Source organism: Muntiacus reevesi, chromosome 21 (genome assembly GCF_963930625.1).
Source record: "Muntiacus reevesi chromosome 21, mMunRee1.1, whole genome shotgun sequence".
In the NCBI taxonomy this organism is placed as follows: domain Eukaryota; kingdom Metazoa; phylum Chordata; class Mammalia; order Artiodactyla; family Cervidae; genus Muntiacus; species Muntiacus reevesi.
In genome coordinates, this window is record NC_089269.1 from 42,094,038 (window position 1) to 42,106,431 (window position 12,394).

Below are 12,394 nucleotides of genomic sequence, written 5' to 3' on the forward strand. Positions count from 1 at the left end.
TAACAAAATGGCTGCCTTATCCCCAAGAATCACATTTATGTTCCAGATTAGCTTCACTTCACAGGAGAAGCCCTTCCCCAGTTTCTGGGGGAAAGATATAAATTTATGTGTTACCAATGATTACTTATTAATAACTATTTAGGATGTGGTTTTCAGAAAGCTAACTGGCACCAAATATTCAATTTACTCTCTGGTCATTTAGTAACCCTTATAATCAGCTCTCTGGATGGTTGCTCCCTATCACTCAAGGAATAAAGGAATGTGTGCATGTTTATTCAGTCGCTGAGTCATGATGAGTCTGTAACCCCATGGACTGTAGTTGCAGGCTCCTCTATCCATGGGGTTCTCCAGGTCAGAATACTAGAGCGGGTTGCATTTACTTCTCCATGCTGCTGCTGCTGCTAAGTCGCTACAGCCATGTCCAACTCTGTGCGACCCCATAGACGGCAGCCCACCAGGCTCCTCTGTCCCTGGGATTCTCCAGGCAAGAATACTGAAGTGGGTTGCCATTTCCTTCTCCAACTTCTCCATGAGATTGTTTCAGATCAGGTATCAAACCTGTGTCTCCTGCATTGGTAGGCAGATTCTTTATCACTAAGCCATCGGGAAGCCCAAATAAAGGAATATCCAGGCATGAAAAGCAATATCCAGGATACAGAAATATAAGGCAAGCAAGGAAGGAAGGAAGACCTTTGTCATTGAATCTCTGTGTCATTGATTCAGCTTCTGTCTCATCATGCCCTTCCCAGATATCAGCTTTCTTAGGAGCACCTCCAACACTTAGATGCCATGGATGAACAGTTCAGTAATACTGGCCTGAAATATTCTGAGGCCAATACTCTTGAAAAACTCCCTGCATTTTCAAAGACCTTTTTATCACTTTTAGTATAATGACCTAGGAGATATTTAGAAATTCGTTCAGAGTATCAGAAACCTCTTAGAAGTGGTGATGCTCTAGTTTCAATAAATATATGCTGATCATCCCCACATAACACCTTCATATAAAATTGCTTAGGTATTGCTTAGAATTATTGTTTTATCGGTAATAGAACATATTAAATAAACATTCAACCAAAATAAATACCTTTAATAATTTCTTTCAATATTTTATATTTTCAACCACACATAAATTTGATCATAATCTTTGAATTCAAATGATAATTCTTACTAATCTACTTAACATTTAGTAATTTTAAAATCTAATCAACAGTTAGTAATGACAGTTGTTCTGTTAGATAACTTAGCATTATAAAGCAAGCAGGAAAGAAGCCATGAAATTAGAACTCAGATATTTCTTCAGGTTTGTACCTCTGTTTATTTTGTCTATATCTACACACTTCAACTGCTGCTAAAAACCAGCTGTTTTCTGTACATACTACCATACCATTCCTCCATAAATCAATCCCACAACTTGTCTTGATTAAACAAGAGTGGAATGACTAACTATGTCATTAAGTATTCTGAATCACAGACATAATGTAGTGGATACAGCAGGCAGCATTGGAACATACAGTATTTTAAAATCATATGGTATTTGAAAGTCATATGTCTTAAAATGGTATCTAGTCTCTGGGCAGCAAATTTACAGAGGTGTAGTTTCCCTCCCTCGAAGTTCACATTTCAGCGGAAGCACTTTCAAGTAATAGTAGGTAAATCTTTTCAGACCATCACCAAGCCTCATGGCTTTGCAATCTCATCCTGTTTTAGAGACCCTAATCCACTAGGTTAAAGTAGTGCTCATAAATGATAAGCCTTAGTGCTATATTTTAAATAACCAAGAAATAGTTTTTCTTTAACCAAGCTGCTGCTGCTGCTAAGTCACTTCAGTCGTGTCCAACTCTGTGCGACCCCACGGATGGCAGCCCACCAGGCTCCCCTGTCCCTGGGATTCTCCAGACAAGAACACTGGAGTGGATTGCCATTTCCTTCTCCAGTGGATGAAAGTGAAAAGTGAAAGTGAAGTCACTCAGTCGTGTCCGACTCTAGCGACCCCATGGACTGCAGCCTGCCAGGTTCCTCCGTCCATGTGATTTTCTAGGCAAGAGTACTGGAGTGGGGTGCCATTGCCTTCTCCCGTAGCAAAGCTAGTCTCAACATATATGACTCATTTGTAACTTACGGGGCAGGGCGGGGGAGGGGAGCGAATGGAGATTATGATCAGAGAGACTCTTCCACTCATGCAGAGGAAGAATATTCCAGCCTCAAATTCAAGATGGCGACCTCTCTGAATCCTAATAGAATTGCTATATTCTTGGTTCCACCATAGGATTGATTAGTACATCAAAAGCAGGAAACAATAACACATTCCTATTTCTTAGAAAAAGTGACTGTGAAACTCAGCAGATGTGCTAGATGCCAAATACTCCCCAACTCTGGCCAGATCAACAGCCGTGACGCTTGTTCCAAATGCAAAGACAGCACAGAATACAGAATCACCTAAGACCAATAAAATAATCGTGATAATATAGCTAGCACAGCCTTTGTGGCAAGTATTATCATAAGTTTTTTACATAAAATAACCCACTTAAGTCCCCACAACAACCTTATATGGGAAGAACTATTATTGTCTCTATTGTAAAGAGGAAGGAACCAGGAACAGGGAAGTTAAGTAATTTTTCTTGTGGTCAACAGCATGAAATTAGCATTCTGTCCCCAGAGTCTATGATTTTACCTACTATGCTGACCTAAAAGCATATATTCCACCAACAAGAAATTTACAATCCTACTAGAAAAATAGTCCAAATAAAAGTTATGAGAATACTCACAGATAAGGTATTAGATTGAACAGAAAAATAAAGGGCTTGTAAGTGACACAGTGTGTTAATAAAAAGAGAATTTTCAATATCTCTAATCATTAGGGAAATGTGAATCAAAACTATCATGAGGTATCATCTCATACCAGTCAAAATGGCCATCATCAAAACCCTACAACTAATAAATGCTAGAGAGGGTGTGACAAGAAAGGAACCCTCCTACTCTGTTGCTGAGAATGTAAATTGGTGGCCACTATGAAAAACAATATGAATGTTCCTTAAAAAACAAAAACTAGAGCTACCATATGATCACAGTCACACTGCTTCACATATATCAAACAACAACCCTAACTTGTAAAGACATGTGTAGCTCAATGCTCATTGTAGCACTCGTGACAACAGCCAAGCCATGGAAGCAACCTAAATGTTCATTGACAGATGAATGGATAAAGAAGATGCAATATATTTATACAATAATATTACTCAACTATGAAAAAGAATGAAATAATGTCATTTGCAGCAACATGGTTGAACCTAGAGATTATCATACTAAATGAAGTCAAAAACAAATATATACTTCATTTATATGTGGGATCTAAAAAATGATACAATTGAACTTATTGAACAAATAAATTCATAAACATAGAAAACATTCTCATGGTTACCAAAGGGGATAGTAGGGGCAGTGGGGAAGGGGGCTAGTGAGGGATGGGGAGAGATATATTAGAAGTTTGAGGTTAAAATATACATACCTTGGTAGGTCAGCTGGTAAAGAATCCACCTGCAATGCAGGAGACCCCAATTCAGTTACTGGGTGGGGAAGATCTGGAGAAGGGATAGACTACCCACTCCAGCATTCTTGCCTGGAGAATCTGCATGGACAGAGGAGACTGGGAGGCTACAGTCCATGGGGTCGCAAAGAGTGGAACACAGCTGAGTGACTAAGCACACAGCACCACTTTATATAAATAAGTAAGAACAAGGGCCTACAGTATAGCACAGGGAACTATACTCAACATATTTTAATAACAGAAAGTGAAGAAGAACTAAAGGGCCTCTTGATGAAAGTGAAAGAGGAGAGTGAAAAAGTTGGGTTAAACCTCAACATTCAGAACACTAAGATCATGGCATCTGGTCCCATCACTTCATGGCAAATAGATAGAGAAACAGTGGCTGACTTTATTTTTGGGGGCCCCAAAATCACTGCAGATGGTGATTGCAGCCATGAAATTAAAAGATGCTTACTCCTTGGAAGAAAAGTTATGACCAACCTAGATAGCATATTAAAAAGCAGTGACATTACTTTGCCAACAAACATCCATTTGGTCAAAGCTATAGTTTTTCCAGTGGTCATGTTTAGATGGGAGAGTTGGACTATAAAGAAAGCTGAGAGCCGAAGAATTGATGATTTGAACTGTGGTGTTGGAGAAGACTCTTGAGAGTCCCTTGGACTGCAAGGAGATCCAACCAGTCCATCCTAAAGGAGATCAGTCCTGGGTGTTCATTGGAAGGACTGATGTTGAAGCTGAAACTCCAGTACTTTGGCCACCTTATGTGAAGAGCTGACTCGTTTGAAAAGACCCTAAAGCTGGGAAAGATTGAGGGCAGGAGGAGAAGGGGACAACAGAGGATGAGATGGCTGGGTGGCATCACCGGCTCGATGGACAAGGGTTTTGGTGGACTCCGGGAGTTAGTGATGAACAGAGAGGCCTGGCGTGCTGCAGTTCATGGGGTCACAAAGAAGGACACGACTGAGAGACTAAAGAATCTGGAAAAGAATATATACATGGTATTATGAACTTCCGTGGTGACTCAGATGGTAAAGAATCTATCTGCAGTTCAGGAGACCCGGGTTCAATCCCTGGGTTGGGAAGATCCCCTGGAGAAGGAAATGGCTACCCTCTCTAATATACATATATAACTGAGTCACTTTTCTGTACACTGACACTAATACAACATTGTAACTTACACTTCAGTTAAAGATAAAAATGAAAAATAAAAGAGCATTATAATCAGAGAACACCCTGATTCTCTTTGAATTAAGCACAAAGGATGAAAATATTGTTTTGCTTGAAGTTTGTCCAGTAATTGATCCTTTCAATGAACTGTGCTTGGAAAGTATATGCTAGACTTCTTTTTTAAATTTATAAATTTTTGCTTTCATCTTTTTTGCTCCCTACTGTCCTACATTAGAGATTTATGATAATATGTCTTGAACCAATTTCAGCTGAGAGCTCTGAAGTTATGCTAAAGATTGGAGGTGATTGATAGATAGCAAGCTCAGTTCTCCCTATGTGTCAAGAGTTGGTCAACACAGTTATCCAGCTATTCTGGCAGGTAACTCTCTGGTTTTATCCTGTTGGTTAAAGAAATGGCCTCACCAGTGCAGATAATCTAACAGGAATAGGAAGCTTCTAACACAGCAGTATGGCCTTCCTGAATGTGCACTAGCCAGAAGAGCATGTCTACAGATACAATAACCAATTCACCTGGGTTTGCCCAAGACTTTCTCAAGCTTAGCTCTGAAAGTTCCACATTCCAAAAATCCCTCTTTCACAGGACAGCAGAAAGAATTGGTCATCCTAGGCCCAGTGCTGTCTTTGACCTTGGGTGAGGCAGTCCAAGGTTGAGGCAGGAAACAGAGGTTTCAGAAAAAGACATATCTCAACTCCACCTCTGCCACTTACAGTATAATCTGGGACAAGCCATTTAAACCGAGATGCCATTTTCTTTATCTGTAATATGAGGATAACGGCCCCGTGACTTGTTGAGAATTTAATCAGAAGTCATGAAAGGTTTCTAGAAAAGTGTCTGGCATAAAGTAGCTGCCCAGCAAATAGTAGGTGTTATTACTATATTCCAGGAATTCTAAAATCAAATAGTAACTATAAAAGTAATTGTGTCTAGACAGGTGGTGTTTTTTTTTTTAAGTCAATTCATTTGATCGGATTGATTGGTCAAAAATCCATGTTGACTCATGCTAATTGTTGTACGATCAAGCACTTTCGAATTTGTTCATGAGTAACATCCAAGCCATCTTTTCTAAATATTTAAGTTAACAATATAATTGCCTGCTACCCACAGAAGCATCTTCCTTTCAGCAGAATTTTAGAAAGAGGTACACAGAAGCAATATCAAAAATGTCTAATTTTCTCCTTTAAGCTATAATATTCCACACTAACCTAGGTTTTTATGTAACAAAGCTCTGTTTTATACTAAGTATATTTTTTAATATTAATTGAGAAGAACTAATTTATATATAATCTTATGCTTTAACTTCTTAAAACTAATTCTTTAAAAATGTTTCCTAGAATAAGATCCATTAAATTTTATGACTTTGATTTTTGTATTGACAGTAAATCATTTTTCACCAATGATTTCTTTGGTGTCCTATGTTTTTCTCTCAATTCTGAATACAGTTTCTTATACTTGAATTTTTAATAACATAAATAGGATCTACTTTGATTAATTAACTTTAAAATACAATTTCTGATAATCTATCTTCTATAATATATAGATTTTAATTCATAATCTCAAGTATGGATGGAACAGTGATGCATAGAATCTATTTTACCTATTTAAGAAGTCTTTTCCATTGAGTACAACATTTAATAAGAATTTTCAAACCTTATGCAATATTTTTACTTCATAATAAAAATATTATTAAAATAATTTTTATAAGATTATTTTCCTACTTTTCTTTAAGAACAAATTTGCATTTGAGCCCATAAATTTTTCAGTTTATGACATGGTACAATTTAAGCTAGGCAGTTAAAAGATTCTGAGAAGGAAACTCGAATTGCTCAGAGAAAGTGTGAAATCCCATGTGTTACTAAAACTCAAAGGACTGTCTTGATCAAAAATTTTCTGAATACGTGGCAAGTGGATAATTCATTTAAAAAATTCCCCACCCACATTGTTCTCTGAAGTGTGTCTCAAAGTCCCATTCCTTAGCATAAAAGACATCTTGGTTTCTTTTTCTCAACATGTGTTTTTTTTTTAGTCAAACATATAACATTCAGTCTTGGGACATTACAGGAAATGTGATTTAGATTCTTCTCATTACTGCAGCCTAACACAGAGGCACACACAAAAAAACCCCTCTCTCTGCTGCCTATGTCCCTCTTACACATTAGGTGTCTTAATTTTTTATTGAAGTATATCATGTAGATTTCAGATCTACAGCACAGCAATTCAGTTATGTATATATATGTACATATCTATATATTCCTTTTCAGATTCTTTTCTCTTATAGGTTATTACTTTAACTGACTATAGTTCCCTGTGCCATACAGTGGGTCCCTTTTACTTACATATTTTATATATAGCAGAGTATATAAATTAATCCCAGCCTCCTAATTTATCCCTCTCCCCTCCCACCCTTCCCTTCTGATAACTGTAAGTTTTTTTTCTGTGTCCATGAATCTCTTTCAAACATCAGCTCTTTAAGTAAAATTCATGTCAATGTTTTAAGAAATAAAGGACTGCCTTCTCCATTCTTTTTTTATACATTTCATATCATGTCTTATCTGCTCTCTGCTCCCAGATTTCTGATAACTCTAGGACCTCTGAGATGAGTCCAGATGACACATTCAGTGACCACATTAACCATTTTCAGTTCTGAGCCCAGAAAGCTTGGCTATGTTTCAAACTGGGTAGAAACATTTCTGAATAAAAGTCCTTTTCTTCCTAATGTGTTATACTTGTCAAAAGCACATGGGGTGCTCACTTCACCAGCACATACGCTAAAATTGGAATGATCCAGAGAAGATTAGCATGGCCCCTGCACAAAGATGACACAGAAATTCGTGGAGCACTCCTTATTTTTCTGTATGTCTCAGGGTACTCAAACAAGGGCTTTGTATCCACCTAAAGGGGTGGGATGGGATGGGAGATGGGAGGGAGGGTCAAGTGGGAGGGGATTATCTGTATACTTATGGCTGACTCATGTTGAGGTTTGACAGAAAACAACAAAATTCTGTAAAACAATTATCCTTCAATAAAAAAATAAATAAATTTTTAAAAGAAAGAAAAAGCACATTGGATCTGTCAGATAAACAAATATTTACTAATCAAATTTGTTGCCCATGTTGCAAGCAGTTTACTTTATAAATAGATGACTGGGAACTTCAGCAGCAATAGGAATTGGTAAAGTGACTTATTCACTCAAATGCTTTTAAACCATATTGTATTCTTGGATTCCAGTAACAATTCCATCCACTCAATGGCAATTCCAGTGCAATTCCATCCACTCAACTGAACCAACCAAAGAAAACCAAATACATCTGAATGCCTAAGAGCTCATCATAAATTTGTGGTTCAGTTTTGATCCTTAGAAGAAATGCTAAAATGAATACCACAAATTGCTCCAATACTTTAGAGATACAAAATACAGGATTTCAAACTTTCACTAAATCATATATGCACCACCCCCACTAAATAGAATTCTTTTACTGGAGGGACAAAATTACATGGGTATGTTTCTGAGAGCTCATGTTGAGACATTTATTTTCATTATTTTCATACCTCTTTCTAAATTGCTGTTTATTGACAAAATAAACTGAAAATCATTATTATTCTTCCACCTGACTTGGATATGAAACTTGGCCTTACTCTTAGAGCTAGATAATTTAGCTCGAGAGTAATAAAAAAAAAAAAAAAAAAAAAAAGTCCACATTTCTCATCTAAAACTTGTTATGATAGGTATAATGTTCTGGCTGATAGCCTGACTTGTTTTTTAAAATGGAAATTTTTCAAAAACCATGAAAGTACATGTTATTTTCTCACTTTTCTTCATTGATCACTTTTCATTGAAATATTACTTACGTTAGAGAACCTTGAAACTGGTTTATCACAGTAATAAAATGTCAACATTCTAGGTAGGTCAAATTTTGTCCACAACAAATGTAAGGTTTAAAAACTTAATTCGTAAGAATTAAAATTGTTTTGACTATTGAATAAAAACTAAAGAAAAATGAGTACTATCTGTAATTATAATAGAATATAACCACATTGTTCAGATTGCCATTTTAGAAACTTGGTACCATTTTCTAAAATGAAAATACATTTAGGTCATTTTCCCCATTTACTGTAAACCTAGTAGAATGGAAAAAAAATACTTAAATTGTAAAACAAAATATTCACAAATCACTGAAAAATTCTTCAGCTGTGAAATCAGTGTGTGTTTTTGAGATTTGTTGTGAAATTTTCACCTAATCATCTTTGTAAGTGAAAGCTAAAAGCTTCTTCACTGTTTTCACATAAGTAATGGCTTATTTGACTGGCTTTTTTTCCTTAAAACAAAAATTCTTTCCCTACTAACCTTTCCTCTAAATGCAAATAAAAATAATCTCCTTGATTCTAAGTACTTTGCAAACCCTGTAAAAATTTAAAACTATGTCACTGCTTCTCATATTCTCTGGCTCTGTAAGTTTCCTCATAGTAAGAGTAGTATTTGTCACTCAGACTTGTCTGATTCTTTGAGACTCCATGGACTGTAGCACCCCAAGTTCCTCTGTCCATGGAATTATCCAGGCAAGGATATTAGAGTAGGTGGCCATTCCCTTATCCAAGAGATCTTCCTGACCCAGGGATCAAACTTGGGTTTTTCCACATTGCAGATTCTTTACTGTCTGAACCACCAAGGAAACCCAAGCTTCCTCTTAAGCCATTTCTAACACTGTTCTTATTGTGGTTAAAAAAAGAAAAAGAAAATTGAAAAATAGGGAGATGCAGGAGCTAGCATTGAAATTTTAAGAAGAGCAACTATCACACCATAACACCAAGCAGAAGGGTGACTGTTGTCCTTACTCATAGTGGGAAACCATAAGAGGGCTTATTATAACCACTTGCTATGATTAACTCTCTATATTTTAACCATGTAACTCACAATTAAGAAGAATAGAATAGCTTGTCCAAAGACAAAGTATAAGATGTGCCTTGAACTCAAAAATATAGTTGATAGTGGATGATGGGAAAAGCCAGCCAGAAAATGTCAGACCTGGGAGACAGCTGGTCTTCCCAGGTAACACTAGTGGTAAAGAACCTGCCTGCCAATACAGGAGATGCAAGAGACATGGGTTCGATCCCTAGGTGGGGAAGATCCCCTGGAGGAGGGCATGGCAACCCAGTCCAGTAATCTTGCCTGGAGAATCCCACGGACCAAGGAACCTGGCAATCTACAGTCCATAGGGTCCCACAGAGTCAGACATGACTGAAGCGACTTAGCACACACACACACAGGGGTCAGTTAGGCAAGTAGAGATGAGAGTGTGTAAGGTGTAGAAAGGATGGGGTCAAGGGGAGAAGGCCACAGGAAGAGATCACCGTTTCTATTCTATATAACTTTTATATCAGTCAATAAGAAAAGACAAGAAGCAGAGCCCAAGGAATCACATGGCAGACAGAATAATGGCCCTGACACAGACGTCCACGTTCTAATCCCTAGAACCTGTGAAATCATTATGTCACATGGCAAAGGGAATTAAGGTTGCTGGTGGAATTAAGTTTGATGTTCAGCTGACTTTAAAATAGGGAGGTTCCCTGGATTATCTGTGCAGACCCAATGTCATCACAAGGGTTCTTAAAAATGGAGGAGGGAAGCAAAAAAAGAGATGTGATGAGGCAAGCAGGGTCAGAGAGGCGCCATACTGTTGGCTTTGAAAATTAAAAGGGAGCCCTCAAGCCAAGGAATATGGGCAGGCTTTAGAAGCTGGAAGAGGCAAGGAAACAGCTTCCCCCATAACTTCAGGGAAGAAATGTAGCCTTACCAACATCTTGGTTTTAGCCCAGTGATCTCTGTCAGACTCTGACCTCTAAAGCTATGAGACAATAAATTTGTGTTCTTTTCGGCCACTAATTTTGTGACAATTCGTTAGCAGTGATGGAAGACTAATGCAGATCTGTGCCCAATGATTGAAAATAAACTAAAGGGGACAAACAGAATGTTCAAGAAGTGCTTTAAAAAAAAAAAAAAAAAAAGGAGAAATGAGCGAATAAAGGAATATAATGCAGTTGGCGACCATACTCTGGGGTCCATCAAAAATAAGAGAGTCACCAGCCACACAACATGATAATAACAATCGATCCATAGACTCAACCTCATTTTCCCTGAACCTTCCCATTCTATGGAGTGTGGATAAAACCTGTCTAGTGAAGATGATGTGTTAAAAATCTGGCTTACAGAAAGATAAACACCAATACACTATACTAACGCATATATATGGAATTTAGAAAGATGGTAATGATAACCCTATATGCAAGACAGAAAAAGAGACACAGATGTATAGAACAGACTTTTGGACTCTGGGAGAAGGCGAGGGTGGGATGATCTGAGGGAATAGCATTGAAACATGTATATAAACAGATCGCCAGTCCAGGTTGAATGCATGAGACAAGTGCTCAGGGCTGGTGCACTGGGAAGACCCAGAGGGATGGGATGGGGAGGGAGGTGGGAAGGGGGTTCAAGATGGGGAACACATGTAAATCCAAGGCTGATTCATATCAATGTATGGCAAAAAACACTACAATATTGTAAAGTAATTAGCCTCCAACTAATAAAAATAAATTTTAAAAAAATCTGGCTTAAACAAATACATGGAGAGGTGCTCAGCATTACTAGTCATCAGGGAAATGCATATCAAAATCACAAAATCACCTCATACCTGTTAGAATGGCTGTCATCAAATAGATAAGAAATCACAACTTTGACAAGGATAGGGAGAAAAGGGAACTGTTGGTAGGAAGGTAAATTCATACAACCACCATGAAAAACAGTATGGATGTTCCTCAAAAAATTCAAAATAGAACTATCATATGATCCAGCACTTCCACTTCTGAGTATATACCTGAATGAAATTAAATAACTATCTTGAAGAGATATCTACACACCTGTGTTCACTGTAGCTATATTTACAATAGCCAAGACATGGAAACAACCCAAGTGTCTGTTGGTAAATGAATGAATAAAGAAAATATTGATAAATAATTTATATCTGCAAAAGAATATTATTCCTCTGTAAAAAAGAAAGAAGTTCTGCTATTTGTAATAACATGGATGAACCTTGAGGGCACTATGCTAAGTGACATAAGTCAAACAGAGAAAGAAAATATGGTGTGATCTCACTTATGTGTGGACTCCTCTACGATTCTCAGAGACACAGAGAGGAGGTTGATGGTTGCCAGAGGTGAAGGGTGGTAGGTAGGGGAAATGAGTGACAGTAGTCAAGGCTATAAACTTCCAATTATGATGTGAATAAGCTCTGGGGATGCAACCTACAGCATGGTGACAACAGTTAACAACACTGTATTATATATTTCACAATTGTTAGAAGGGGAGATTTTGGAATTTCTCACCACAAAAAAAAATTGTAACTATACAAAGTGATAGATGTGTTAACTAAGTTTTTCATGGTAATTATTTTGCAATATATATATATACAAAATCACTAAATTGTATACCTTAAACTTACACAATGTTCTATGTCAGTTATATCTCAACAAAGCTGGAAAAGTTAAAATCAGACTTATTTCCCAGTTTCCCAAGATATTGTGGTAGCTGATCAAGACTAATAAAAATGTATCACCTAATAGCTGCTGAATCAGTCCTTGGCATCAGGTGGCCAAAGTGTCGGAGTTTCAGC

The 12,394-nt window shown here is 37.3% G+C and overlaps 1 non-coding gene across 1 annotated transcript; it reads left to right on the plus strand.

The window, feature by feature from the left end:
- Nucleotides 1-7,474: 7,474 nt before the first annotated feature.
- LOC136152563 (U6 spliceosomal RNA) lies at nt 7,475-7,581 on the plus strand. The gene has a single exon (XR_010660239.1). It is a non-coding gene; the product is annotated as a U6 spliceosomal RNA (small nuclear RNA).
- Nucleotides 7,582-12,394: the final 4,813 nt, after the last annotated feature.